The sequence below is a fragment of the Salmo salar genome, chromosome 08 (assembly GCF_965601325.2).
Source record: "Salmo salar chromosome 08, fSalSal1, whole genome shotgun sequence".
Taxonomy (NCBI): domain Eukaryota; kingdom Metazoa; phylum Chordata; class Actinopteri; order Salmoniformes; family Salmonidae; genus Salmo; species Salmo salar.
Window position 1 is genome coordinate 3,647,978 of NC_138298.1, and position 23,070 is coordinate 3,671,047.

The 23,070-nt window shown below is 43.1% G+C and overlaps 60 non-coding genes and 1 pseudogene across 60 annotated transcripts; all 61 read right to left on the reverse strand.

The window, feature by feature from the left end:
- Positions 1 to 137: 137 nt before the first annotated feature.
- LOC145886400 (5S ribosomal RNA) lies at positions 138 to 256 on the reverse strand. Its single transcript, XR_014397985.1, has one exon. It is a non-coding gene; the product is annotated as a 5S ribosomal RNA (ribosomal RNA).
- Positions 257 to 395: 139 nt separating this feature from the next.
- On the reverse strand, positions 396 to 514 carry LOC145886282 (5S ribosomal RNA). Its single transcript, XR_014397866.1, has one exon. It is a non-coding gene; the product is annotated as a 5S ribosomal RNA (ribosomal RNA).
- Positions 515 to 653: 139 nt separating this feature from the next.
- On the reverse strand, positions 654 to 772 carry LOC145882138 (5S ribosomal RNA). The gene has a single exon (XR_014393705.1). It is a non-coding gene; the product is annotated as a 5S ribosomal RNA (ribosomal RNA).
- Positions 773 to 1,181: 409 nt separating this feature from the next.
- On the reverse strand, positions 1,182 to 1,300 carry LOC145882772 (5S ribosomal RNA). Its single transcript, XR_014394340.1, has one exon. It is a non-coding gene; the product is annotated as a 5S ribosomal RNA (ribosomal RNA).
- A 409-nt stretch (positions 1,301 to 1,709) lies between these two features.
- LOC145883251 (5S ribosomal RNA) lies at positions 1,710 to 1,828 on the reverse strand. The gene has a single exon (XR_014394825.1). It is a non-coding gene; the product is annotated as a 5S ribosomal RNA (ribosomal RNA).
- A 139-nt stretch (positions 1,829 to 1,967) lies between these two features.
- Positions 1,968 to 2,086, reverse strand: LOC145882139 (5S ribosomal RNA). The gene has a single exon (XR_014393706.1). It is a non-coding gene; the product is annotated as a 5S ribosomal RNA (ribosomal RNA).
- Positions 2,087 to 2,495: 409 nt separating this feature from the next.
- On the reverse strand, positions 2,496 to 2,614 carry LOC145882773 (5S ribosomal RNA). The gene has a single exon (XR_014394341.1). It is a non-coding gene; the product is annotated as a 5S ribosomal RNA (ribosomal RNA).
- A 409-nt stretch (positions 2,615 to 3,023) lies between these two features.
- On the reverse strand, positions 3,024 to 3,142 carry LOC145883252 (5S ribosomal RNA). Its single transcript, XR_014394826.1, has one exon. It is a non-coding gene; the product is annotated as a 5S ribosomal RNA (ribosomal RNA).
- A 139-nt stretch (positions 3,143 to 3,281) lies between these two features.
- LOC145882140 (5S ribosomal RNA) lies at positions 3,282 to 3,400 on the reverse strand. Its single transcript, XR_014393707.1, has one exon. It is a non-coding gene; the product is annotated as a 5S ribosomal RNA (ribosomal RNA).
- Positions 3,401 to 3,809: 409 nt separating this feature from the next.
- On the reverse strand, positions 3,810 to 3,928 carry LOC145882774 (5S ribosomal RNA). The gene has a single exon (XR_014394342.1). It is a non-coding gene; the product is annotated as a 5S ribosomal RNA (ribosomal RNA).
- A 409-nt stretch (positions 3,929 to 4,337) lies between these two features.
- On the reverse strand, positions 4,338 to 4,456 carry LOC145851804 (5S ribosomal RNA). The gene has a single exon (XR_014373656.1). It is a non-coding gene; the product is annotated as a 5S ribosomal RNA (ribosomal RNA).
- A 409-nt stretch (positions 4,457 to 4,865) lies between these two features.
- On the reverse strand, positions 4,866 to 4,984 carry LOC145882776 (5S ribosomal RNA). Its single transcript, XR_014394344.1, has one exon. It is a non-coding gene; the product is annotated as a 5S ribosomal RNA (ribosomal RNA).
- Positions 4,985 to 5,393: 409 nt separating this feature from the next.
- Positions 5,394 to 5,512, reverse strand: LOC145883253 (5S ribosomal RNA). Its single transcript, XR_014394827.1, has one exon. It is a non-coding gene; the product is annotated as a 5S ribosomal RNA (ribosomal RNA).
- A 139-nt stretch (positions 5,513 to 5,651) lies between these two features.
- Positions 5,652 to 5,770, reverse strand: LOC145886497 (5S ribosomal RNA). The gene has a single exon (XR_014398082.1). It is a non-coding gene; the product is annotated as a 5S ribosomal RNA (ribosomal RNA).
- A 409-nt stretch (positions 5,771 to 6,179) lies between these two features.
- On the reverse strand, positions 6,180 to 6,298 carry LOC145882777 (5S ribosomal RNA). Its single transcript, XR_014394345.1, has one exon. It is a non-coding gene; the product is annotated as a 5S ribosomal RNA (ribosomal RNA).
- A 409-nt stretch (positions 6,299 to 6,707) lies between these two features.
- Positions 6,708 to 6,826, reverse strand: LOC145886401 (5S ribosomal RNA). The gene has a single exon (XR_014397986.1). It is a non-coding gene; the product is annotated as a 5S ribosomal RNA (ribosomal RNA).
- A 139-nt stretch (positions 6,827 to 6,965) lies between these two features.
- On the reverse strand, positions 6,966 to 7,084 carry LOC145886283 (5S ribosomal RNA). The gene has a single exon (XR_014397868.1). It is a non-coding gene; the product is annotated as a 5S ribosomal RNA (ribosomal RNA).
- Positions 7,085 to 7,223: 139 nt separating this feature from the next.
- LOC145882141 (5S ribosomal RNA) lies at positions 7,224 to 7,342 on the reverse strand. The gene has a single exon (XR_014393708.1). It is a non-coding gene; the product is annotated as a 5S ribosomal RNA (ribosomal RNA).
- Positions 7,343 to 7,751: 409 nt separating this feature from the next.
- On the reverse strand, positions 7,752 to 7,870 carry LOC145882778 (5S ribosomal RNA). Its single transcript, XR_014394346.1, has one exon. It is a non-coding gene; the product is annotated as a 5S ribosomal RNA (ribosomal RNA).
- A 409-nt stretch (positions 7,871 to 8,279) lies between these two features.
- Positions 8,280 to 8,398, reverse strand: LOC145883254 (5S ribosomal RNA). The gene has a single exon (XR_014394828.1). It is a non-coding gene; the product is annotated as a 5S ribosomal RNA (ribosomal RNA).
- Positions 8,399 to 8,537: 139 nt separating this feature from the next.
- LOC145882142 (5S ribosomal RNA) lies at positions 8,538 to 8,656 on the reverse strand. Its single transcript, XR_014393709.1, has one exon. It is a non-coding gene; the product is annotated as a 5S ribosomal RNA (ribosomal RNA).
- Positions 8,657 to 9,065: 409 nt separating this feature from the next.
- On the reverse strand, positions 9,066 to 9,184 carry LOC145882779 (5S ribosomal RNA). Its single transcript, XR_014394347.1, has one exon. It is a non-coding gene; the product is annotated as a 5S ribosomal RNA (ribosomal RNA).
- A 409-nt stretch (positions 9,185 to 9,593) lies between these two features.
- LOC145851805 (5S ribosomal RNA) lies at positions 9,594 to 9,712 on the reverse strand. Its single transcript, XR_014373657.1, has one exon. It is a non-coding gene; the product is annotated as a 5S ribosomal RNA (ribosomal RNA).
- A 139-nt stretch (positions 9,713 to 9,851) lies between these two features.
- Positions 9,852 to 9,970, reverse strand: LOC145852888 (uncharacterized; annotated as a pseudogene).
- A 139-nt stretch (positions 9,971 to 10,109) lies between these two features.
- Positions 10,110 to 10,228, reverse strand: LOC145851973 (5S ribosomal RNA). Its single transcript, XR_014373826.1, has one exon. It is a non-coding gene; the product is annotated as a 5S ribosomal RNA (ribosomal RNA).
- A 139-nt stretch (positions 10,229 to 10,367) lies between these two features.
- On the reverse strand, positions 10,368 to 10,486 carry LOC145886284 (5S ribosomal RNA). The gene has a single exon (XR_014397869.1). It is a non-coding gene; the product is annotated as a 5S ribosomal RNA (ribosomal RNA).
- Positions 10,487 to 10,625: 139 nt separating this feature from the next.
- LOC145886285 (5S ribosomal RNA) lies at positions 10,626 to 10,744 on the reverse strand. The gene has a single exon (XR_014397870.1). It is a non-coding gene; the product is annotated as a 5S ribosomal RNA (ribosomal RNA).
- A 139-nt stretch (positions 10,745 to 10,883) lies between these two features.
- On the reverse strand, positions 10,884 to 11,002 carry LOC145886286 (5S ribosomal RNA). Its single transcript, XR_014397871.1, has one exon. It is a non-coding gene; the product is annotated as a 5S ribosomal RNA (ribosomal RNA).
- Positions 11,003 to 11,141: 139 nt separating this feature from the next.
- LOC145881753 (5S ribosomal RNA) lies at positions 11,142 to 11,260 on the reverse strand. Its single transcript, XR_014393323.1, has one exon. It is a non-coding gene; the product is annotated as a 5S ribosomal RNA (ribosomal RNA).
- A 409-nt stretch (positions 11,261 to 11,669) lies between these two features.
- On the reverse strand, positions 11,670 to 11,788 carry LOC145886402 (5S ribosomal RNA). The gene has a single exon (XR_014397987.1). It is a non-coding gene; the product is annotated as a 5S ribosomal RNA (ribosomal RNA).
- Positions 11,789 to 11,927: 139 nt separating this feature from the next.
- LOC145886287 (5S ribosomal RNA) lies at positions 11,928 to 12,046 on the reverse strand. Its single transcript, XR_014397872.1, has one exon. It is a non-coding gene; the product is annotated as a 5S ribosomal RNA (ribosomal RNA).
- A 139-nt stretch (positions 12,047 to 12,185) lies between these two features.
- On the reverse strand, positions 12,186 to 12,304 carry LOC145882143 (5S ribosomal RNA). Its single transcript, XR_014393710.1, has one exon. It is a non-coding gene; the product is annotated as a 5S ribosomal RNA (ribosomal RNA).
- Positions 12,305 to 12,713: 409 nt separating this feature from the next.
- Positions 12,714 to 12,832, reverse strand: LOC145882780 (5S ribosomal RNA). Its single transcript, XR_014394348.1, has one exon. It is a non-coding gene; the product is annotated as a 5S ribosomal RNA (ribosomal RNA).
- A 409-nt stretch (positions 12,833 to 13,241) lies between these two features.
- LOC145883255 (5S ribosomal RNA) lies at positions 13,242 to 13,360 on the reverse strand. Its single transcript, XR_014394829.1, has one exon. It is a non-coding gene; the product is annotated as a 5S ribosomal RNA (ribosomal RNA).
- Positions 13,361 to 13,499: 139 nt separating this feature from the next.
- Positions 13,500 to 13,618, reverse strand: LOC145882144 (5S ribosomal RNA). The gene has a single exon (XR_014393711.1). It is a non-coding gene; the product is annotated as a 5S ribosomal RNA (ribosomal RNA).
- Positions 13,619 to 14,027: 409 nt separating this feature from the next.
- Positions 14,028 to 14,146, reverse strand: LOC145882781 (5S ribosomal RNA). The gene has a single exon (XR_014394349.1). It is a non-coding gene; the product is annotated as a 5S ribosomal RNA (ribosomal RNA).
- Positions 14,147 to 14,555: 409 nt separating this feature from the next.
- On the reverse strand, positions 14,556 to 14,674 carry LOC145883256 (5S ribosomal RNA). Its single transcript, XR_014394830.1, has one exon. It is a non-coding gene; the product is annotated as a 5S ribosomal RNA (ribosomal RNA).
- Positions 14,675 to 14,813: 139 nt separating this feature from the next.
- On the reverse strand, positions 14,814 to 14,932 carry LOC145882145 (5S ribosomal RNA). Its single transcript, XR_014393712.1, has one exon. It is a non-coding gene; the product is annotated as a 5S ribosomal RNA (ribosomal RNA).
- A 409-nt stretch (positions 14,933 to 15,341) lies between these two features.
- On the reverse strand, positions 15,342 to 15,460 carry LOC145882782 (5S ribosomal RNA). The gene has a single exon (XR_014394350.1). It is a non-coding gene; the product is annotated as a 5S ribosomal RNA (ribosomal RNA).
- Positions 15,461 to 15,599: 139 nt separating this feature from the next.
- Positions 15,600 to 15,718, reverse strand: LOC145855366 (5S ribosomal RNA). The gene has a single exon (XR_014376253.1). It is a non-coding gene; the product is annotated as a 5S ribosomal RNA (ribosomal RNA).
- A 409-nt stretch (positions 15,719 to 16,127) lies between these two features.
- Positions 16,128 to 16,246, reverse strand: LOC145886288 (5S ribosomal RNA). The gene has a single exon (XR_014397873.1). It is a non-coding gene; the product is annotated as a 5S ribosomal RNA (ribosomal RNA).
- Positions 16,247 to 16,385: 139 nt separating this feature from the next.
- LOC145884799 (5S ribosomal RNA) lies at positions 16,386 to 16,504 on the reverse strand. The gene has a single exon (XR_014396379.1). It is a non-coding gene; the product is annotated as a 5S ribosomal RNA (ribosomal RNA).
- A 139-nt stretch (positions 16,505 to 16,643) lies between these two features.
- Positions 16,644 to 16,762, reverse strand: LOC145883257 (5S ribosomal RNA). The gene has a single exon (XR_014394831.1). It is a non-coding gene; the product is annotated as a 5S ribosomal RNA (ribosomal RNA).
- A 139-nt stretch (positions 16,763 to 16,901) lies between these two features.
- Positions 16,902 to 17,020, reverse strand: LOC145882146 (5S ribosomal RNA). The gene has a single exon (XR_014393713.1). It is a non-coding gene; the product is annotated as a 5S ribosomal RNA (ribosomal RNA).
- Positions 17,021 to 17,429: 409 nt separating this feature from the next.
- On the reverse strand, positions 17,430 to 17,548 carry LOC145882783 (5S ribosomal RNA). The gene has a single exon (XR_014394351.1). It is a non-coding gene; the product is annotated as a 5S ribosomal RNA (ribosomal RNA).
- Positions 17,549 to 17,957: 409 nt separating this feature from the next.
- Positions 17,958 to 18,076, reverse strand: LOC145851806 (5S ribosomal RNA). The gene has a single exon (XR_014373658.1). It is a non-coding gene; the product is annotated as a 5S ribosomal RNA (ribosomal RNA).
- A 386-nt stretch (positions 18,077 to 18,462) lies between these two features.
- On the reverse strand, positions 18,463 to 18,581 carry LOC145851974 (5S ribosomal RNA). Its single transcript, XR_014373827.1, has one exon. It is a non-coding gene; the product is annotated as a 5S ribosomal RNA (ribosomal RNA).
- Positions 18,582 to 18,720: 139 nt separating this feature from the next.
- On the reverse strand, positions 18,721 to 18,839 carry LOC145886289 (5S ribosomal RNA). Its single transcript, XR_014397874.1, has one exon. It is a non-coding gene; the product is annotated as a 5S ribosomal RNA (ribosomal RNA).
- Positions 18,840 to 18,978: 139 nt separating this feature from the next.
- LOC145886290 (5S ribosomal RNA) lies at positions 18,979 to 19,097 on the reverse strand. Its single transcript, XR_014397875.1, has one exon. It is a non-coding gene; the product is annotated as a 5S ribosomal RNA (ribosomal RNA).
- Positions 19,098 to 19,236: 139 nt separating this feature from the next.
- Positions 19,237 to 19,355, reverse strand: LOC145886291 (5S ribosomal RNA). The gene has a single exon (XR_014397876.1). It is a non-coding gene; the product is annotated as a 5S ribosomal RNA (ribosomal RNA).
- Positions 19,356 to 19,494: 139 nt separating this feature from the next.
- LOC145855377 (5S ribosomal RNA) lies at positions 19,495 to 19,613 on the reverse strand. Its single transcript, XR_014376264.1, has one exon. It is a non-coding gene; the product is annotated as a 5S ribosomal RNA (ribosomal RNA).
- A 409-nt stretch (positions 19,614 to 20,022) lies between these two features.
- Positions 20,023 to 20,141, reverse strand: LOC145886292 (5S ribosomal RNA). The gene has a single exon (XR_014397877.1). It is a non-coding gene; the product is annotated as a 5S ribosomal RNA (ribosomal RNA).
- A 139-nt stretch (positions 20,142 to 20,280) lies between these two features.
- LOC145884801 (5S ribosomal RNA) lies at positions 20,281 to 20,399 on the reverse strand. Its single transcript, XR_014396381.1, has one exon. It is a non-coding gene; the product is annotated as a 5S ribosomal RNA (ribosomal RNA).
- A 139-nt stretch (positions 20,400 to 20,538) lies between these two features.
- On the reverse strand, positions 20,539 to 20,657 carry LOC145886294 (5S ribosomal RNA). Its single transcript, XR_014397879.1, has one exon. It is a non-coding gene; the product is annotated as a 5S ribosomal RNA (ribosomal RNA).
- A 139-nt stretch (positions 20,658 to 20,796) lies between these two features.
- LOC145884802 (5S ribosomal RNA) lies at positions 20,797 to 20,915 on the reverse strand. The gene has a single exon (XR_014396382.1). It is a non-coding gene; the product is annotated as a 5S ribosomal RNA (ribosomal RNA).
- A 139-nt stretch (positions 20,916 to 21,054) lies between these two features.
- On the reverse strand, positions 21,055 to 21,173 carry LOC145886295 (5S ribosomal RNA). Its single transcript, XR_014397880.1, has one exon. It is a non-coding gene; the product is annotated as a 5S ribosomal RNA (ribosomal RNA).
- A 139-nt stretch (positions 21,174 to 21,312) lies between these two features.
- LOC145884803 (5S ribosomal RNA) lies at positions 21,313 to 21,431 on the reverse strand. The gene has a single exon (XR_014396383.1). It is a non-coding gene; the product is annotated as a 5S ribosomal RNA (ribosomal RNA).
- Positions 21,432 to 21,570: 139 nt separating this feature from the next.
- LOC145886296 (5S ribosomal RNA) lies at positions 21,571 to 21,689 on the reverse strand. Its single transcript, XR_014397881.1, has one exon. It is a non-coding gene; the product is annotated as a 5S ribosomal RNA (ribosomal RNA).
- A 139-nt stretch (positions 21,690 to 21,828) lies between these two features.
- Positions 21,829 to 21,947, reverse strand: LOC145883258 (5S ribosomal RNA). Its single transcript, XR_014394832.1, has one exon. It is a non-coding gene; the product is annotated as a 5S ribosomal RNA (ribosomal RNA).
- Positions 21,948 to 22,086: 139 nt separating this feature from the next.
- On the reverse strand, positions 22,087 to 22,205 carry LOC145882148 (5S ribosomal RNA). The gene has a single exon (XR_014393715.1). It is a non-coding gene; the product is annotated as a 5S ribosomal RNA (ribosomal RNA).
- Positions 22,206 to 22,614: 409 nt separating this feature from the next.
- Positions 22,615 to 22,733, reverse strand: LOC145882784 (5S ribosomal RNA). Its single transcript, XR_014394352.1, has one exon. It is a non-coding gene; the product is annotated as a 5S ribosomal RNA (ribosomal RNA).
- Between the last annotated feature and the right edge of the window lie 337 nt (positions 22,734 to 23,070).

Sequence of the window (23,070 nt, forward strand, 5' to 3'; positions counted from 1 at the left end):
ATGCTAATTGAAAACACAAGGAAATTTGATCCTATTAAAAAGGCAGGAAGCTGCATTTAGTCAATTCATCATTAAATGCTTACTACAAGGCAGTGTTGCTGATGAAATAGTGCAAGAGCACACCCTCGTGGACAAAATGCTTACAGCACCTGGTATTCCCAGGCGGTCTCCCATCCAAGTACTAACCAGGCCCGACCCTGCTTAGCTTCCGAGATCAGACGAGATCGGGCGTACCCAGGCTGATATGGCCGTAAGTGAGAAACAATCTCTTGCTACAACATATATAGTCAAAGTGAGTCTGATAAAACAGACATTTAGTCAATTCATCATTAAATGCTTACTACAAGGCAGTGTTGCTGATGAAATAGTGCAAGAGCACACCCTCGTGGACAAAATGCTTACAGCACCTGGTATTCCCAGGCGGTCTCCCATCCAAGTACTAACCAGGCACGACCCTGCTTAGCTTCCGAGATCAGACGAGATCGGGCGTACCCAGGCTGGTATGGCCGTAAGCGAGAAACAATCTCTTGCTACAACATATATAGTCAAAGTGAGTCAGATAAAACAGACATTTAGTCAATTCATCATTAAATGCTTACTACAAGGCAGTGTTGCTGATGAAATAGTGCAAGAGCACACCCTCGTGGACAAAATGCTTACAGCACCTGGTATTCCCAGGCGGTCTCCCATCCAAGTACTAACCAGGCCCGACCCTGCTTAGCTTCCGAGATCAGACGAGATCGGGCGAACCCAGGCTGGTATGGCCGTAAGCGAGACACAATCTCTTGCTACAACATATATATTCAAAGTGAGTGTGATAAACAGACATTGCATTTTCACCAATTAGATAAGCAGCTTGAACTTTGTGTCACTGAAAAAGTAGAAGAAATTACAAACACTGTTCCCATCACTTTTTAGCACAGGTAGTTGGATAAAATACCAACTTTATTTCCTTTCATCATTTGAACAGGGCAAAGGAGCACAAAGCACACACAAGCTGCATTCAGCAACAATATTCTTGTTTGTCTTATAAATACAAGGCAGATGCTAATTGAAAACACAAGGAAATTTGATCCTATTAAAAAGGCAGGAAGCTGCATTTAGTCAATTCATCATTAAATGCTTACTACAAGGCAGTGTTGCTGATGAAATAGTGCAAGAGCACACCCTCGTGGACAAAATGCTTACAGCACCTGGTATTCCCAGGCGGTCTCCCATCCAAGTACTAAACAGGCCCGACCCTGCTTAGCTTCCGAGATCAGACGAGATCGGGCGTACCCAGGCTGGTATGGCCGTAAGCGAGAAACAATCTCTTGCTACAACATATATATTCAAAGTGAGTGTGATAAACAGACATTGCATTTTCACCAATTAGATAAGCAGCTTGAACTTTGTGTCACTGAAAAAGTAGAAGAAATTACAAACACTGTTCCCATCACTTTTTAGCACAGGTAGTTGGATAAAATACCAACTTTATTTCCTTTCATCATTTGAACAGGGCAAAGGAGCACAAAGCACACACAAGCTGCATTCAGCAACAATATTCTTGTTTGTCTTATAAATACAAGGCAGATGCTAATTGAAAACACAAGGAAATTTGATCCTATTAAAAAGGCAGGAAGCTGCATTTAGTCAATTCATCATTAAATGCTTACTACAAGGCAGTGTTGCTGATGAAATAGTGCAAGAGCACACCCTCGTGGACAAAATGCTTACAGCACCTGGTATTCCCAGGCGGTCTCCCATCCAAGTACTAACCAGGCCCGACCCTGCTTAGCTTCCGAGATCAGACGAGATCGGGCGTACCCAGGCTGATATGGCCGTAAGCGAGAAACAATCTCTTGCTACAACATATATAGTCAAAGTGAGTCTGATAAAACAGACATTTAGTCAATTCATCATTAAATGCTTACTACAAGGCAGTGTTGCTGATGAAATAGTGCAAGAGCACACCCTCGTGGACAAAATGCTTACAGCACCTGGTATTCCCAGGCGGTCTCCCATCCAAGTACTAACCAGGCCCGACCCTGCTTAGCTTCCGAGATCAGACGAGATCGGGCGAACCCAGGCTGGTATGGCCGTAAGCGAGACACAATCTCTTGCTACAACATATATATTCAAAGTGAGTGTGATAAACAGACATTGCATTTTCACCAATTAGATAAGCAGCTTGAACTTTGTGTCACTGAAAAAGTAGAAGAAATTACAAACACTGTTCCCATCACTTTTTAGCACAGGTAGTTGGATAAAATACCAACTTTTTTTCCTTTCATCATTTGAACAGGGCAAAGGAGCACAAAGCACACACAAGCTGCATTCAGCAACAATATTCTTGTTTGTCTTATAAATACAAGGCAGATGCTAATTGAAAACACAAGGAAATTTGATCCTATTAAAAAGGCAGGAAGCTGCATTTAGTCAATTCATCATTAAATGCTTACTACAAGGCAGTGTTGCTGATGAAATAGTGCAAGAGCACACCCTCGTGGACAAAATGCTTACAGCACCTGGTATTCCCAGGCGGTCTCCCATCCAAGTACTAAACAGGCCCGACCCTGCTTAGCTTCCGAGATCAGACGAGATCGGGCGTACCCAGGCTGGTATGGCCGTAAGCGAGAAACAATCTCTTGCTACAACATATATATTCAAAGTGAGTGTGATAAACAGACATTGCATTTTCACCAATTAGATAAGCAGCTTGAACTTTGTGTCACTGAAAAAGTAGAAGAAATTACAAACACTGTTCCCATCACTTTTTAGCACAGGTAGTTGGATAAAATACCAACTTTATTTCCTTTCATCATTTGAACTGGGCAAAGGAGCACAAAGCACACACAAGCTGCATTCAGCAACAATATTCTTGTTTGTCTTATAAATACAAGGCAGATGCTAATTGAAAACACAAGGAAATTTGATCCTATTAAAAAGGCAGGAAGCTGCATTTAGTCAATTCATCATTAAATGCTTACTACAAGGCAGTGTTGCTGATGAAATAGTGCAAGAGCACACCCTCGTGGACAAAATGCTTACAGCACCTGGTATTCCCAGGCGGTCTCCCATCCAAGTACTAACCAGGCCCGACCCTGCTTAGCTTCCGAGATCAGACGAGATCGGGCGTACCCAGGCTGATATGGCCGTAAGCGAGAAACAATCTCTTGCTACAACATATATAGTCAAAGTGAGTCTGATAAAACAGACATTTAGTCAATTCATCATTAAATGCTTACTACAAGGCAGTGTTGCTGATGAAATAGTGCAAGAGCACACCCTCGTGGACAAAATGCTTACAGCACCTGGTATTCCCAGGCGGTCTCCCATCCAAGTACTAACCAGGCCCGACCCTGCTTAGCTTCCGAGATCAGACGAGATCGGGCGAACCCAGGCTGGTATGGCCGTAAGCGAGACACAATCTCTTGCTACAACATATATATTCAAAGTGAGTGTGATAAACAGACATTGCATTTTCACCAATTAGATAAGCAGCTTGAACTTTGTGTCACTGAAAAAGTAGAAGAAATTACAAACACTGTTCCCATCACTTTTTAGCACAGGTAGTTGGATAAAATACCAACTTTATTTCCTTTCATCATTTGAACAGGGCAAAGGAGCACAAAGCACACACAAGCTGCATTCAGCAACAATATTCTTGTTTGTCTTATAAATACAAGGCAGATGCTAATTGAAAACACAAGGAAATTTGATCCTATTAAAAAGGCAGGAAGCTGCATTTAGTCAATTCATCATTAAATGCTTACTACAAGGCAGTGTTGCTGATGAAATAGTGCAAGAGCACACCCTCGTGGACAAAATGCTTACAGCACCTGGTATTCCCAGGCGGTCTCCCATCCAAGTACTAAACAGGCCCGACCCTGCTTAGCTTCCGAGATCAGACGAGATCGGGCGTACCCAGGCTGGTATGGCCGTAAGCGAGAAACAATCTCTTGCTACAACATATATATTCAAAGTGAGTGTGATAAACAGACATTGCATTTTCACCAATTAGATAAGCAGCTTGAACTTTGTGTCACTGAAAAAGTAGAAGAAATTACAAACACTGTTCCCATCACTTTTTAGCACAGGTAGTTGGATAAAATACCAACTTTATTTCCTTTCATCATTTGAACTGGGCAAAGGAGCACAAAGCACACACAAGCTGCATTCAGCAACAATATTCTTGTTTGTCTTATAAATACAAGGCAGATGCTAATTGAAAACACAAGGAAATTTGATCCTATTAAAAAGGCAGGAAGCTGCATTTAGTCAATTCATCATTAAATGCTTACTACAAGGCAGTGTTGCTGATGAAATAGTGCAAGAGCACACCCTCGTGGACAAAATGCTTACAGCACCTGGTATTCCCAGGCGGTCTCCCATCCAAGTACTAACCAGGCACGACCCTGCTTAGCTTCCGAGATCAGACGAGATCGGGCTTACCCAGGCTGGTATGGCCGTAAGCGAGAAACAATCTCTTGCTACAACATATATATTCAAAGTGAGTGTGATAAACAGACATTGCATTTTCACCAATTAGATAAGCAGCTTGAACTTTGTGTCACTGAAAAAGTAGAAGAAATTACAAACACTGTTCCCATCACTTTTTAGCACAGGTAGTTGGATAAAATACCAACTTTATTTCCTTTCATCATTTGAACAGGGCAAAGGAGCACAAAGCACACACAAGCTGCATTCAGCAACAATATTCTTGTTTGTCTTATAAATACAAGGCAGATGCTAATTGAAAACACAAGGAAATTTGATCCTATTAAAAAGGCAGGAAGCTGCATTTAGTCAATTCATCATTAAATGCTTACTACAAGGCAGTGTTGCTGATGAAATAGTGCAAGAGCACACCCTCGTGGACAAAATGCTTACAGCACCTGGTATTCCCAGGCGGTCTCCCATCCAAGTACTAAACAGGCCCGACCCTGCTTAGCTTCCGAGATCAGACGAGATCGGGCGTACCCAGGCTGGTATGGCCGTAAGCGAGAAACAATCTCTTGCTACAACATATATATTCAAAGTGAGTGTGATAAACAGACATTGCATTTTCACCAATTAGATAAGCAGCTTGAACTTTGTGTCACTGAAAAAGTAGAAGAAATTACAAACACTGTTCCCATCACTTTTTAGCACAGGTAGTTGGATAAAATACCAACTTTATTTCCTTTCATCATTTGAACAGGGCAAAGGAGCACAAAGCACACACAAGCTGCATTCAGCAACAATATTCTTGTTTGTCTTATAAATACAAGGCAGATGCTAATTGAAAACACAAGGAAATTTGATCCTATTAAAAAGGCAGGAAGCTGCATTTAGTCAATTCATCATTAAATGCTTACTACAAGGCAGTGTTGCTGATGAAATAGTGCAAGAGCACACCCTCGTGGACAAAATGCTTACAGCACCTGGTATTCCCAGGCGGTCTCCCATCCAAGTACTAACCAGGCCCGACCCTGCTTAGCTTCCGAGATCAGACGAGATCGGGCGTACCCAGGCTGATATGGCCGTAAGCGAGAAACAATCTCTTGCTACAACATATATAGTCAAAGTGAGTCTGATAAAACAGACATTTAGTCAATTCATCATTAAATGCTTACTACAAGGCAGTGTTGCTGATGAAATAGTGCAAGAGCACACCCTCGTGGACAAAATGCTTACAGCACCTGGTATTCCCAGGCGGTCTCCCATCCAAGTATTAACCAGGCCCGACCCTGCTTAGCTTCCGAGATCAGACGAGATCGGGCGAACCCAGGCTGGTATGGCCGTAAGCGAGACACAATCTCTTGCTACAACATATATATTCAAAGTGAGTGTGATAAACAGACATTGCATTTTCACCAATTAGATAAGCAGCTTGAACTTTGTGTCACTGAAAAAGTAGAAGAAATTACAAACACTGTTCCCATCACTTTTTAGCACAGGTAGTTGGATAAAATACCAACTTTATTTCCTTTCATCATTTGAACAGGGCAAAGGAGCACAAAGCACACACAAGCTGCATTCAGCAACAATATTCTTGTTTGTCTTATAAATACAAGGCAGATGCTAATTGAAAACACAAGGAAATTTGATCCTATTAAAAAGGCAGGAAGCTGCATTTAGTCAATTCATCATTAAATGCTTACTACAAGGCAGTGTTGCTGATGAAATAGTGCAAGAGCACACCCTCGTGGACAAAATGCTTACAGCACCTGGTATTCCCAGGCGGTCTCCCATCCAAGTACTAAACAGGCCCGACCCTGCTTAGCTTCCGAGATCAGACGAGATCGGGCGTACCCAGGCTGGTATGGCCGTAAGCGAGAAACAATCTCTTGCTACAACATATATATTCAAAGTGAGTGTGATAAACAGACATTGCATTTTCACCAATTAGATAAGCAGCTTGAACTTTGTGTCACTGAAAAAGTAGAAGAAATTACAAACACTGTTCCCATCACTTTTTAGCACAGGTAGTTGGATAAAATACCAACTTTATTTCCTTTCATCATTTGAACTGGGCAAAGGAGCACAAAGCACACACAAGCTGCATTCAGCAACAATATTCTTGTTTGTCTTATAAATACAAGGCAGATGCTAATTGAAAACACAAGGAAATTTGATCCTATTAAAAAGGCAGGAAGCTGCATTTAGTCAATTCATCATTAAATGCTTACTACAAGGCAGTGTTGCTGATGAAATAGTGCAAGAGCACACCCTCGTGGACAAAATGCTTACAGCACCTGGTATTCCCAGGCGGTCTCCCATCCAAGTACTAACCAGGCCCGACCCTGCTTAGCTTCCGAGATCAGACGAGATCGGGCGTACCCAGGCTGATATGGCCGTAAGTGAGAAACAATCTCTTGCTACAACATATATAGTCAAAGTGAGTCTGATAAAACAGACATTTAGTCAATTCATCATTAAATGCTTACTACAAGGCAGTGTTGCTGATGAAATAGTGCAAGAGCACACCCTCGTGGACAAAATGCTTACAGCACCTGGTATTCCCAGGCGGTCTCCCATCCAAGTACTAACCAGGCACGACCCTGCTTAGCTTCCGAGATCAGACGAGATCGGGCGTACCCAGGCTGGTATGGCCGTAAGCGAGAAACAATCTCTTGCTACAACATATATAGTCAAAGTGAGTCAGATAAAACAGACATTTAGTCAATTCATCATTAAATGCTTACTACAAGGCAGTGTTGCTGATGAAATAGTGCAAGAGCACACCCTCGTGGACAAAATGCTTACAGCACCTGGTATTCCCAGGCGGTCTCCCATCCAAGTACTAACCAGGCCCGACCCTGCTTAGCTTCCGAGATCAGACGAGATCGGGCGAACCCAGGCTGGTATGGCCGTAAGCGAGACACAATCTCTTGCTACAACATATATATTCAAAGTGAGTGTGATAAACAGACATTGCATTTTCACCAATTAGATAAGCAGCTTGAACTTTGTGTCACTGAAAAAGTAGAAGAAATTACAAACACTGTTCCCATCACTTTTTAGCACAGGTAGTTGGATAAAATACCAACTTTATTTCCTTTCATCATTTGAACAGGGCAAAGGAGCACAAAGCACACACAAGCTGCATTCAGCAACAATATTCTTGTTTGTCTTATAAATACAAGGCAGATGCTAATTGAAAACACAAGGAAATTTGATCCTATTAAAAAGGCAGGAAGCTGCATTTAGTCAATTCATCATTAAATGCTTACTACAAGGCAGTGTTGCTGATGAAATAGTGCAAGAGCACACCCTCGTGGACAAAATGCTTACAGCACCTGGTATTCCCAGGCGGTCTCCCATCCAAGTACTAAACAGGCCCGACCCTGCTTAGCTTCCGAGATCAGACGAGATCGGGCGTACCCAGGCTGGTATGGCCGTAAGCGAGAAACAATCTCTTGCTACAACATATATATTCAAAGTGAGTGTGATAAACAGACATTGCATTTTCACCAATTAGATAAGCAGCTTGAACTTTGTGTCACTGAAAAAGTAGAAGAAATTACAAACACTGTTCCCATCACTTTTTAGCACAGGTAGTTGGATAAAATACCAACTTTATTTCCTTTCATCATTTGAACAGGGCAAAGGAGCACAAAGCACACACAAGCTGCATTCAGCAACAATATTCTTGTTTGTCTTATAAATACAAGGCAGATGCTAATTGAAAACACAAGGAAATTTGATCCTATTAAAAAGGCAGGAAGCTGCATTTAGTCAATTCATCATTAAATGCTTACTACAAGGCAGTGTTGCTGATGAAATAGTGCAAGAGCACACCCTCGTGGACAAAATGCTTACAGCACCTGGTATTCCCAGGCGGTCTCCCATCCAAGTACTAACCAGGCCCGACCCTGCTTAGCTTCCGAGATCAGACGAGATCGGGCGTACCCAGGCTGATATGGCCGTAAGCGAGAAACAATCTCTTGCTACAACATATATAGTCAAAGTGAGTCTGATAAAACAGACATTTAGTCAATTCATCATTAAATGCTTACTACAAGGCAGTGTTGCTGATGAAATAGTGCAAGAGCACACCCTCGTGGACAAAATGCTTACAGCACCTGGTATTCCCAGGCGGTCTCCCATCCAAGTACTAACCAGGCCCGACCCTGCTTAGCTTCCGAGATCAGACGAGATCGGGCGAACCCAGGCTGGTATGGCCGTAAGCGAGACACAATCTCTTGCTACAACATATATATTCAAAGTGAGTGTGATAAACAGACATTGCATTTTCACCAATTAGATAAGCAGCTTGAACTTTGTGTCACTGAAAAAGTAGAAGAAATTACAAACACTGTTCCCATCACTTTTTAGCACAGGTAGTTGGATAAAATACCAACTTTTTTTCCTTTCATCATTTGAACAGGGCAAAGGAGCACAAAGCACACACAAGCTGCATTCAGCAACAATATTCTTGTTTGTCTTATAAATACAAGGCAGATGCTAATTGAAAACACAAGGAAATTTGATCCTATTAAAAAGGCAGGAAGCTGCATTTAGTCAATTCATCATTAAATGCTTACTACAAGGCAGTGTTGCTGATGAAATAGTGCAAGAGCACACCCTCGTGGACAAAATGCTTACAGCACCTGGTATTCCCAGGCGGTCTCCCATCCAAGTACTAAACAGGCCCGACCCTGCTTAGCTTCCGAGATCAGACGAGATCGGGCGTACCCAGGCTGGTATGGCCGTAAGCGAGAAACAATCTCTTGCTACAACATATATATTCAAAGTGAGTGTGATAAACAGACATTGCATTTTCACCAATTAGATAAGCAGCTTGAACTTTGTGTCACTGAAAAAGTAGAAGAAATTACAAACACTGTTCCCATAACTTTTTAGCACAGGTAGTTGGATAAAATACCAACTTTATTTCCTTTCATCATTTGAACTGGGCAAAGGAGCACAAAGCACACACAAGCTGCATTCAGCAACAATATTCTTGTTTGTCTTATAAATACAAGGCAGATGCTAATTGAAAACACAAGGAAATTTGATCCTATTAAAAAGGCAGGAAGCTGCATTTAGTCAATTCATCATTAAATGCTTACTACAAGGCAGTGTTGCTGATGAAATAGTGCAAGAGCACACCCTCGTGGACAAAATGCTTACAGCACCTGGTATTCCCAGGCGGTCTCCCATCCAAGTACTAACCAGGCACGACCCTGCTTAGCTTCCGAGATCAGACGAGATCGGGCTTACCCAGGCTGGTATGGCCGTAAGCGAGAAACAATCTCTTGCTACAACATATATAGTCAAAGTGAGTCTGATAAAACAGACATTTAGTCAATTCATCATTAAATGCTTACTACAAGGCAGTGTTGCTGATGAAATAGTGCAAGAGCACACCCTCGTGGACAAAATGCTTACAGCACCTGGTATTCCCAGGCGGTCTCCCATCCAAGTACTAACCAGGCCCGACCCTGCTTAGCTTCAAAGATCAGACGAGATCGGGCGTACCCAGGCTGATATGGCCGTAAGTGAGAAACAATCTCTTGCTACAACATATATAGTCAAAGTGAGTCTGATAAAACAGACATTTAGTCAATTCATCATTAAATGCTTACTACAAGGCAGTGTTGCTGATGAAATAGTGCAAGAGCACACCCTCGTGGACAAAATGCTTACAGCACCTGGTATTCCCAGGCGGTCTCCCATCCAAGTACTAACCATGCACGACCCTGCTTAGCTTCCGAGATCAGACGAGATCGGGCGTACCCAGGCTGGTATGGCCGTAAGCGAGAAACAATCTCTTGCTACAACATATATAGTCAAAGTGAGTCAGATAAAACAGACATTTAGTCAATTCATCATTAAATGCTTACTACAAGGCAGTGTTGCTGATGAAATAGTGCAAGAGCACACCCTCGTGGACAAAATGCTTACAGCACCTGGTATTCCCAGGCGGTCTCCCATCCAAGTACTAACCAGGCACGACCCTGCTTAGCTTCCGAGATCAGACGAGATCGGGCGTACCCAGGCTGGTATGGCCGTAAGCGAGAAACAATCTCTTGCTACAACATATATAGTCAAAGTGAGTCTGATAAAACAGACATTTAGTCAATTCATCATTAAATGCTTACTACAAGGCAGTGTTGCTGATGAAATAGTGCAAGAGCACACCCTCGTGGACAAAATGCTTACAGCACCTGGTATTCCCAGGCGGTCTCCCATCCAAGTACTAACCAGGCACGACCCTGCTTAGCTTCCGAGATCAGACGAGATCGGGCGTACCCAGGCTGGTATGGCCGTAAGCGAGAAACAATCTCTTGCTACAACATATATAGTCAAAGTGAGTCAGATAAAACAGACATTTAGTCAATTCATCATTAAATGCTTACTACAAGGCAGTGTTGCTGATGAAATAGTGCAAGAGCACACCCTCGTGGACAAAATGCTTACAGCACCTGGTATTCCCAGGCGGTCTCCCATCCAAGTACTAACCAGGCACGACCCTGCTTAGCTTCCGAGATCAGACGAGATCGGGCGTACCCAGGCTGGTATGGCCGTAAGCGAGAAACAATCTCTTGCTACAACATATATAGTCAAAGTGAGTCTGATAAAACAGACATTTAGTCAATTCATCATTAAATGCTTACTACAAGGCAGTGTTGCTGATGAAATAGTGCAAGAGCACACCCTCGTGGACAAAAGGCTTACAGCACCTGGTATTCCCAGGCGGTCTCCCATCCAAGTACTAAACAGGCCCGACCCTGCTTAGCTTCCGAGATCAGACGAGATCGGGCGTACCCAGGCTGGTATGGCCGTAAGCGAGAAACAATCTCTTGCTACAACATATATATTCAAAGTGAGTGTGATAAACAGACATTGCATTTTCACCAATTAGATAAGCAGCTTGAACTTTGTGTCACTGAAAAAGTAGAAGAAATTACAAACACTGTTCCCATCACTTTTTAGCACAGGTAGTTGGATAAAATACCAACTTTATTTCCTTTCATCATTTGAACTGGGCAAAGGAGCACAAAGCACACACAAGCTGCATTCAGCAACAATATTCTTGTTTGTCTTATAAATACAAGGCAGATGCTAATTGAAAACACAAGGAAATTTGATCCTATTAAAAAGGCAGGAAGCTGCATTTAGTCAATTCATCATTAAATGCTTACTACAAGGCAGTGTTGCTGATGAAATAGTGCAAGAGCACACCCTCGTGGACAAAATGCTTACAGCACCTGGTATTCCCAGGCGGTCTCCCATCCAAGTACTAACCAGGCCCGACCCTGCTTAGCTTCCGAGATCAGACGAGATCGGGCGTACCCAGGCTGATATGGCCGTAAGTGAGAAACAATCTCTTGCTACAACATATATAGTCAAAGTGAGTCTGATAAAACAGACATTTAGTCAATTCATCATTAAATGCTTACTACAAGGCAGTGTTGCTGATGAAATAGTGCAAGAGCACACCCTCGTGGACAAAATGCTTACAGCACCTGGTATTCCCAGGCGGTCTCCCATCCAAGTACTAACCAGGCACGACCCTGCTTAGCTTCCGAGATCAGACGAGATCGGGCGTACCCAGGCTGGTATGGCCGTAAGCGAGAAACAATCTCTTGCTACAACATATATAGTCAAAGTGAGTCAGATAAAACAGACATTTAGTCAATTCATCATTAAATGCTTACTACAAGGCAGTGTTGCTGATGAAATAGTGCAAGAGCACACCCTCGTGGACAAAATGCTTACAGCACCTGGTATTCCCAGGCGGTCTCCCATCCAAGTACTAACCAGGCCCGACCCTGCTTAGCTTCCGAGATCAGACGAGATCGGGCGAACCCAGGCTGGTATGGCCGTAAGCGAGACACAATCTCTTGCTACAACATATATATTCAAAGTGAGTGTGATAAACAGACATTGCATTTTCACCAATTAGATAAGCAGCTTGAACTTTGTGTCACTGAAAAAGTAGAAGAAATTACAAACACTGTTCCCATCACTTTTTAGCACAGGTAGTTGGATAAAATACCAACTTTATTTCCTTTCATCATTTGAACAGGGCAAAGGAGCACAAAGCACACACAAGCTGCATTCAGCAACAATATTCTTGTTTGTCTTATAAATACAAGGCAGATGCTAATTGAAAACACAAGGAAATTTGATCCTATTAAAAAGGCAGGAAGCTGCATTTAGTCAATTCATCATTAAATGCTTACTACAAGGCAGTGTTGCTGATGAAATAGTGCAAGAGCACACCCTCGTGGACAAAATGCTTACAGCACCTGGTATTCCCAGGCGGTCTCCCATCCAAGTACTAAACAGGCCCGACCCTGCTTAGCTTCCGAGATCAGACGAGATCGGGCGTACCCAGGCTGGTATGGCCGTAAGCGAGAAACAATCTCTTGCTACAACATATATATTCAAAGTGAGTGTGATAAACAGACATTGCATTTTCACCAATTAGATAAGCAGCTTGAACTTTGTGTCACTGAAAAAGTAGAAGAAATTACAAACACTGTTCCCATCACTTTTTAGCACAGGTAGTTGGATAAAATACCAACTTTATTTCCTTTCATCATTTGAACAGGGCAAAGGAGCACAAAGCACACACAAGCTGCATTCAGCAACAATATTCTTGTTTGTCTTATAAATACAAGGCAGATGCTAATTGAAAACACAAGGAAATTTGATCCTATTAAAAAGGCAGGAAGCTGCATTTAGTCAATTCATCATTAAATGCTTACTACAAGGCAGTGTTGCTGATGAAATAGTGCAAGAGCACACCCTCGTGGACAAAATGCTTACAGCACCTGGTATTCCCAGGCGGTCTCCCATCCAAGTACTAACCAGGCCCGACCCTGCTTAGCTTCCGAGATCAGACGAGATCGGGCGTACCCAGGCTGATATGGCCGTAAGCGAGAAACAATCTCTTGCTACAACATATATAGTCAAAGTGAGTCTGATAAAACAGACATTTAGTCAATTCATCATTAAATGCTTACTACAAGGCAGTGTTGCTGATGAAATAGTGCAAGAGCACACCCTCGTGGACAAAATGCTTACAGCACCTGGTATTCCCAGGCGGTCTCCCATCCAAGTACTAACCAGGCCCGACCCTGCTTAGCTTCCGAGATCAGACGAGATCGGGCGAACCCAGGCTGGTATGGCCGTAAGCGAGACACAATCTCTTGCTACAACATATATATTCAAAGTGAGTGTGATAAACAGACATTGCATTTTCACCAATTAGATAAGCAGCTTGAACTTTGTGTCACTGAAAAAGTAGAAGAAATTACAAACACTGTTCCCATCACTTTTTAGCACAGGTAGTTGGATAAAATACCAACTTTTTTTCCTTTCATCATTTGAACAGGGCAAAGGAGCACAAAGCACACAAAAGCTGCATTCAGCAACAATATTCTTGTTTGTCTTATAAATACAAGGCAGATGCTAATTGAAAACACAAGGAAATTTGATCCTATTAAAAAGGCAGGAAGCTGCATTTAGTCAATTCATCATTAAATGCTTACTACAAGGCAGTGTTGCTGATGAAATAGTGCAAGAGCACACCCTCGTGGACAAAATGCTTACAGCACCTGGTATTCCCAGGCGGTCTCCCATCCAAGTACTAAACAGGCCCGACCCTGCTTAGCTTCCGAGATCAGACGAGATCGGGCGTACCCAGGCTGGTATGGCCGTAAGCGAGAAACAATCTCTTGCTACAACATATATATTCAAAGTGAGTGTGATAAACAGACATTGCATTTTCACCAATTAGATAAGCAGCTTGAACTTTGTGTCACTGAAAAAGTAGAAGAAATTACAAACACTGTTCCCATCACTTTTTAGCACAGGTAGTTGGATAAAATACCAACTTTATTTCCTTTCATCATTTGAACTGGGCAAAGGAGCACAAAGCACACACAAGCTGCATTCAGCAACAATATTCTTGTTTGTCTTATAAATACAAGGCAGATGCTAATTGAAAACACAAGGAAATTTGATCCTATTAAAAAGGCAGGAAGCTGCATTTAGTCAATTCATCATTAAATGCTTACTACAAGGCAGTGTTGCTGATGAAATAGTGCAAGAGCACACCCTCGTGGACAAAATGCTTACAGCACCTGGTATTCCCAGGCGGTCTCCCATCCAAGTACTAACCAGGCCCGACCCTGCTTAGCTTCCGAGATCAGACGAGATCGGGCGTACCCAGGCTGATATGGCCGTAAGCGAGAAACAATCTCTTGCTACAACATATATAGTCAAAGTGAGTCTGATAAAACAGACATTTAGTCAATTCATCATTAAATGCTTACTACAAGGCAGTGTTGCTGATGAAATAGTGCAAGAGCACACCCTCGTGGACAAAATGCTTACAGCACCTGGTATTCCCAGGCGGTCTCCCATCCAAGTACTAACCAGGCCCGACCCTGCTTAGCTTCCGAGATCAGACGAGATCGGGCGAACCCAGGCTGGTATGGCCGTAAGCGAGACACAATCTCTTGCTACAACATATATATTCAAAGTGAGTGTGATAAACAGACATTGCATTTTCACCAATTAGATAAGCAGCTTGAACTTTGTGTCACTGAAAAAGTAGAAGAAATTACAAACACTGTTCCCATCACTTTTTAGCACAGGTAGTTGGATAAAATACCAACTTTATTTCCTTTCATCATTTGAACAGGGCAAAGGAGCACAAAGCACACACAAGCTGCATTCAGCAACAATATTCTTGTTTGTCTTATAAATACAAGGCAGATGCTAATTGAAAACACAAGGAAATTTGATCCTATTAAAAAGGCAGGAAGCTGCATTTAGTCAATTCATCATTAAATGCTTACTACAAGGCAGTGTTGCTGATGAAATAGTGCAAGAGCACACCCTCGTGGACAAAATGCTTACAGCACCTGGTATTCCCAGGCGGTCTCCCATCCAAGTACTAAACAGGCCCGACCCTGCTTAGCTTCCGAGATCAGACGAGATCGGGCGTACCCAGGCTGGTATGGCCGTAAGCGAGAAACAATCTCTTGCTACAACATATATAGTCAAAGTGAGTCTGATAAAACAGACATTTAGTCAATTCATCATTAAATGCTTACTACAAGGCAGTGTTGCTGATGAAATAGTGCAAGAGCACACCCTCGTGGACAAAAGGCTTACAGCACCTGGTATTCCCAGGCGGTCTCCCATCCAAGTACTAACCAGGCCCGACCCTGCTTAGCTTCCGAGATCAGACGAGATCGGGCGTACCCAGGCTGGTATGGCCGTAAGCGAGAAACAATCTCTTGCTACAACATATATATTCAAAGTGAGTGTGATAAACAGACATTGCATTTTCACCAATTAGATAAGCAGCTTGAACTTTGTGTCACTGAAAAAGTAGAAGAAATTACAAACACTGTTCCCATCACTTTTTAGCACAGGTAGTTGGATAAAATACCAACTTTATTTCCTTTCATCATTTGAACAGGGCAAAGGAGCACAAAGCACACACAAGCTGCATTCAGCAACAATATTCTTGTTTGTCTTATAAATACAAGGCAGATGCTAATTGAAAACACAAGGAAATTTGATCCTATTAAAAAGGCAGGAAGCTGCATTTAGTCAATTCATCATTAAATGCTTACTACAAGGCAGTGTTGCTGATGAAATAGTGCAAGAGCACACCCTCGTGGACAAAATGCTTACAGCACCTGGTATTCCCAGGCGGTCTCCCATCCAAGTACTAACCAGGCACGACCCTGCTTAGCTTCCGAGATCAGACGAGATCGGGCGTACCCAGGCTGGTATGGCCGTAAGCGAGAAACAATCTCTTGCTACAACATATATAGTCAAAGTGAGTCTGATAAAACAGACATTTAGTCAATTCATCATTAAATGCTTACTACAAGGCAGTGTTGCTGATGAAATAGTGCAAGAGCACACCCTCGTGGACAAAATGCTTACAGCACCTGGTATTCCCAGGCGGTCTCCCATCCAAGTACTAACCAGGCCCGACCCTGCTTAGCTTCCGAGATCAGACGAGATCGGGCGTACCCAGGCAGATATGGCCGTAAGCGAGAAACAATCTCTTGCTACAACATATATAGTCAAAGTGAGTCAGATAAAACAGACATTTAGTCAATTCATCATTAAATGCTTACTACAAGGCAGTGTTGCTGATGAAATAGTGCAAGAGCACACCCTCGTGGACAAAATGCTTACAGCACCTGGTATTCCCAGGCGGTCTCCCATCCAAGTACTAACCAGGCCCGACCCTGCTTAGCTTCCGAGATCAGACGAGATCGGGCGTACCCAGGCTGATATGGCCGTAAGCGAGAAACAATCTCTTGCTACAACATATATAGTCAAAGTGAGTCTGATAAAACAGACATTTAGTCAATTCATCATTAAATGCTTACTACAAGGCAGTGTTGCTGATGAAATAGTGCAAGAGCACACCCTCGTGGACAAAATGCTTACAGCACCTGGTATTCCCAGGCGGTCTCCCATCCAAGTACTAACCAGGCCCGACCCTGCTTAGCTTCCGAGATCAGACGAGATCGGGCGAACCCAGGCTGGTATGGCCGTAAGCGAGACACAATCTCTTGCTACAACATATATATTCAAAGTGAGTGTGATAAACAGACATTGCATTTTCACCAATTAGATAAGCAGCTTGAACTTTGTGTCACTGAAAAAGTAGAAGAAATTACAAACACTGTTCCCATCACTTTTTAGCACAGGTAGTTGGATAAAATACCAACTTTATTTCCTTTCATCATTTGAACAGGGCAAAGGAGCACAAAGCACACACAAGCTGCATTCAGCAACAATATTCTTGTTTGTCTTATAAATACAAGGCAGATGCTAATTGAAAACACAAGGAAATTTGATCCTATTAAAAAGGCAGGAAGCTGCATTTAGTCAATTCATCATTAAATGCTTACTACAAGGCAGTGTTGCTGATGAAATAGTGCAAGAGCACACCCTCGTGGACAAAATGCTTACAGCACCTGGTATTCCCAGGCGGTCTCCCATCCAAGTACTAAACAGGCCCGACCCTGCTTAGCTTCCGAGATCAGACGAGATCGGGCGTACCCAGGCTGGTATGGCCGTAAGCGAGAAACAATCTCTTGCTACAACATATATATTCAAAGTGAGTGTGATAAACAGACATTGCATTTTCACCAATTAGATAAGCAGCTTGAACTTTGTGTCACTGAAAAAGTAGAAGAAATTACAAACACTGTTCCCATCACTTTTTAGCACAGGTAGTTGGATAAAATACCAACTTTATTTCCTTTCATCATTTGAACTGGGCAAAGGAGCACAAAGCACACACAAGCTGCATTCAGCAACAATATTCTTGTTTGTCTTATAAATACAAGGCAGATGCTAATTGAAAACACAAGGAAATTTGATCCTATTAAAAAGGCAGGAAGCTGCATTTAGTCAATTCATCATTAAATGCTTACTACAAGGCAGTGTTGCTGATGAAATAGTGCAAGAGCACACCCTCGTGGACAAAATGCTTACAGCACCTGGTATTCCCAGGCGGTCTCCCATCCAAGTACTAACCAGGCACGACCCTGCTTAGCTTCCGAGATCAGACGAGATCGGGCTTACCCAGGCTGGTATGGCCGTAAGCGAGAAACAATCTCTTGCTACAACATATATAGTCAAAGTGAGTCTGATAAAACAGACATTTAGTCAATTCATCATTAAATGCTTACTACAAGGCAGTGTTGCTGATGAAATAGTGCAAGAGCACACCCTCGTGGACAAAATGCTTACAGCACCTGGTATTCCCAGGCGGTCTCCCATCCAAGCCCGACCCTGCTTAGCTTCAAAGATCAGACGAGATCGGGCGTACCCAGGCTGATATGGCCGTAAGTGAGAAACAATCTCTTGCTACAACATATATAGTCAAAGTGAGTCTGATAAAACAGACATTTAGTCAATTCATCATTAAATGCTTACTACAAGGCAGTGTTGCTGATGAAATAGTGCAAGAGCACACCCTCGTGGACAAAATGCTTACAGCACCTGGTATTCCCAGGCGGTCTCCCATCCAAGTACTAACCATGCACGACCCTGCTTAGCTTCCGAGATCAGACGAGATCGGGCGTACCCAGGCTGGTATGGCCGTAAGCGAGAAACAATCTCTTGCTACAACATATATAGTCAAAGTGAGTCAGATAAAACAGACATTTAGTCAATTCATCATTAAATGCTTACTACAAGGCAGTGTTGCTGATGAAATAGTGCAAGAGCACACCCTCGTGGACAAAATGCTTACAGCACCTGGTATTCCCAGGCGGTCTCCCATCCAAGTACTAACCAGGCACGACCCTGCTTAGCTTCCGAGATCAGACGAGATCGGGCGTACCCAGGCTGGTATGGCCGTAAGCGAGAAACAATCTCTTGCTACAACATATATAGTCAAAGTGAGTCTGATAAAACAGACATTTAGTCAATTCATCATTAAATGCTTACTACAAGGCAGTGTTGCTGATGAAATAGTGCAAGAGCACACCCTCGTGGACAAAATGCTTACAGCACCTGGTATTCCCAGGCGGTCTCCCATCCAAGTACTAACCAGGCACGACCCTGCTTAGCTTCCGAGATCAGACGAGATCGGGCGTACCCAGGCTGGTATGGCCGTAAGCGAGAAACAATCTCTTGCTACAACATATATAGTCAAAGTGAGTCAGATAAAACAGACATTTAGTCAATTCATCATTAAATGCTTACTACAAGGCAGTGTTGCTGATGAAATAGTGCAAGAGCACACCCTCGTGGACAAAATGCTTACAGCACCTGGTATTCCCAGGCGGTCTCCCATCCAAGTACTAACCAGGCACGACCCTGCTTAGCTTCCGAGATCAGACGAGATCGGGCGTACCCAGGCTGGTATGGCCGTAAGCGAGAAACAATCTCTTGCTACAACATATATAGTCAAAGTGAGTCTGATAAAACAGACATTTAGTCAATTCATCATTAAATGCTTACTACAAGGCAGTGTTGCTGATGAAATAGTGCAAGAGCACACCCTCGTGGACAAAAGGCTTACAGCACCTGGTATTCCCAGGCGGTCTCCCATCCAAGTACTAACCAGGCCCGACCCTGCTTAGCTTCCGAGATCAGACGAGATCGGGCGTACCCAGGCTGGTATGGCCGTAAGCGAGAAACAATCTCTTGCTACAACATATATATTCAAAGTGAGTGTGATAAACAGACATTGCATTTTCACCAATTAGATAAGCAGCTTGAACTTTGTGTCACTGAAAAAGTAGAAGAAATTACAAACACTGTTCCCATCACTTTTTAGCACAGGTAGTTGGATAAAATACCAACTTTATTTCCTTTCATCATTTGAACAGGGCAAAGGAGCACAAAGCACACACAAGCTGCATTCAGCAACAATATTCTTGTTTGTCTTATAAATACAAGGCAGATGCTAATTGAAAACACAAGGAAATTTGATCCTATTAAAAAGGCAGGAAGCTGCATTTAGTCAATTCATCATTAAATGCTTACTACAAGGCAGTGTTGCTGATGAAATAGTGCAAGAGCACACCCTCGTGGACAAAATGCTTACAGCACCTGGTATTCCCAGGCGGTCTCCCATCCAAGTACTAACCAGGCACGACCCTGCTTAGCTTCCGAGATCAGACGAGATCGGGCGTACCCAGGCTGGTATGGCCGTAAGCGAGAAACAATCTCTTGCTACAACATATATAGTCAAAGTGAGTCTGATAAAACAGACATTTAGTCAATTCATCATTAAATGCTTACTACAAGGCAGTGTTGCTGATGAAATAGTGCAAGAGCACACCCTCGTGGACAAAATGCTTACAGCACCTGGTATTCCCAGGCGGTCTCCCATCCAAGTACTAACCAGGCCCGACCCTGCTTAGCTTCCGAGATCAGACGAGATCGGGCGTACCCAGGCAGATATGGCCGTAAGCGAGAAACAATCTCTTGCTACAACATATATAGTCAAAGTGAGTCAGATAAAACAGACATTTAGTCAATTCATCATTAAATGCTTACTACAAGGCAGTGTTGCTGATGAAATAGTGCAAGAGCACACCCTCGTGGACAAAATGCTTACAGCACCTGGTATTCCCAGGCGGTCTCCCATCCAAGTACTAACCAGGCACGACCCTGCTTAGCTTCCGAGATCAGACGAGATCGGGCGTACCCAGGCTGGTATGGCCGTAAGCGAGAAACAATCTCTTGCTACAACATATATAGTCAAAGTGAGTCTGATAAAACAGACATTTAGTCAATTCATCATTAAATGCTTACTACAAGGCAGTGTTGCTGATGAAATAGTGCAAGAGCACACCCTCGTGGACAAAATGCTTACAGCACCTGGTATTCCCAGGCGGTCTCCCATCCAAGTACTAACCAGGCCCGACCCTGCTTAGCTTCCGAGATCAGACGAGATCGGGCGTACCCAGGCAGATATGGCCGTAAGCGAGAAACAATCTCTTGCTACAACATATATAGTCAAAGTGAGTCAGATAAAACAGACATTTAGTCAATTCATCATTAAATGCTTACTACAAGGCAGTGTTGCTGATGAAATAGTGCAAGAGCACACCCTCGTGGACAAAATGCTTACAGCACCTGGTATTCCCAGGCGGTCTCCCATCCAAGTACTAACCAGGCACGACCCTGCTTAGCTTCCGAGATCAGACGAGATCGGGCGTACCCAGGCTGGTATGGCCGTAAGCGAGAAACAATCTCTTGCTACAACATATATAGTCAAAGTGAGTCTGATAAAACAGACATTTAGTCAATTCATCATTAAATGCTTACTACAAGGCAGTGTTGCTGATGAAATAGTGCAAGAGCACACCCTCGTGGACAAAATGCTTACAGCACCTGGTATTCCCAGGCGGTCTCCCATCCAAGTACTAACCAGGCCCGACCCTGCTTAGCTTCCGAGATCAGACGAGATCGGGCGTACCCAGGCAGATATGGCCGTAAGCGAGAAACAATCTCTTGCTACAACATATATAGTCAAAGTGAGTCAGATAAAACAGACATTTAGTCAATTCATCATTAAATGCTTACTACAAGGCAGTGTTGCTGATGAAATAGTGCAAGAGCACACCCTCGTGGACAAAATGCTTACAGCACCTGGTATTCCCAGGCGGTCTCCCATCCAAGTACTAACCAGGCACGACCCTGCTTAGCTTCCGAGATCAGACGAGATCGGGCGTACCCAGGCTGGTATGGCCGTAAGCGAGAAACAATCTCTTGCTACAACATATATAGTCAAAGTGAGTCTGATAAAACAGACATTTAGTCAATTCATCATTAAATGCTTACTACAAGGCAGTGTTGCTGATGAAATAGTGCAAGAGCACACCCTCGTGGACAAAATGCTTACAGCACCTGGTATTCCCAGGCGGTCTCCCATCCAAGTACTAACCAGGCCCGACCCTGCTTAGCTTCCGAGATCAGACGAGATCGGGCGTACCCAGGCTGATATGGCCGTAAGCGAGAAACAATCTCTTGCTACAACATATATAGTCAAAGTGAGTCTGATAAAACAGACATTTAGTCAATTCATCATTAAATGCTTACTACAAGGCAGTGTTGCTGATGAAATAGTGCAAGAGCACACCCTCGTGGACAAAATGCTTACAGCACCTGGTATTCCCAGGCGGTCTCCCATCCAAGTACTAACCAGGCCCGACCCTGCTTAGCTTCCGAGATCAGACGAGATCGGGCGAACCCAGGCTGGTATGGCCGTAAGCGAGACACAATCTCTTGCTACAACATATATATTCAAAGTGAGTGTGATAAACAGACATTGCATTTTCACCAATTAGATAAGCAGCTTGAACTTTGTGTCACTGAAAAAGTAGAAGAAATTACAAACACTGTTCCCATCACTTTTTAGCACAGGTAGTTGGATAAAATACCAACTTTATTTCCTTTCATCATTTGAACAGGGCAAAGGAGCACAAAGCACACACAAGCTGCATTCAGCAACAATATTCTTGTTTGTCTTATAAATACAAGGCAGATGCTAATTGAAAACACAAGGAAATTTGATCCTATTAAAAAGGCAGGAAGCTGCATTTAGTCAATTCATCATTAAATGCTTACTACAAGGCAGTGTTGCTGATGAAATAGTGCAAGAGCACACCCTCGTGGACAAAATGCTTACAGCACCTGGTATTCCCAGGCGGTCTCCCATCCAAGTACTAAACAGGCCCGACCCTGCTTAGCTTCCGAGATCAGACGAGATCGGGCGTACCCAGGCTGGTATGGCCGTAAGCGAGAAACAATCTCTTGCTACAACATATATATTCAAAGTGAGTGTGATAAACAGACATTGCATTTTCACCAATTAGATAAGCAGCTTGAACTTTGTGTCACTGAAAAAGTAGAAGAAATTACAAACACTGTTCCCATCACTTTTTAGCACAGGTAGTTGGATAAAATACCAACTTTATTTCCTTTCATCATTTGAACTGGGCAAAGGAGCACAAAGCACACACAAGCTGCATTCAGCAACAATATTCTTGTTTGTCTTATAAATACAAGGCAGATGCTAATTGAAAACACAAGGAAATTTGATCCTATTAAAAAGGCAGGAAGCTGCATTTAGTCAAT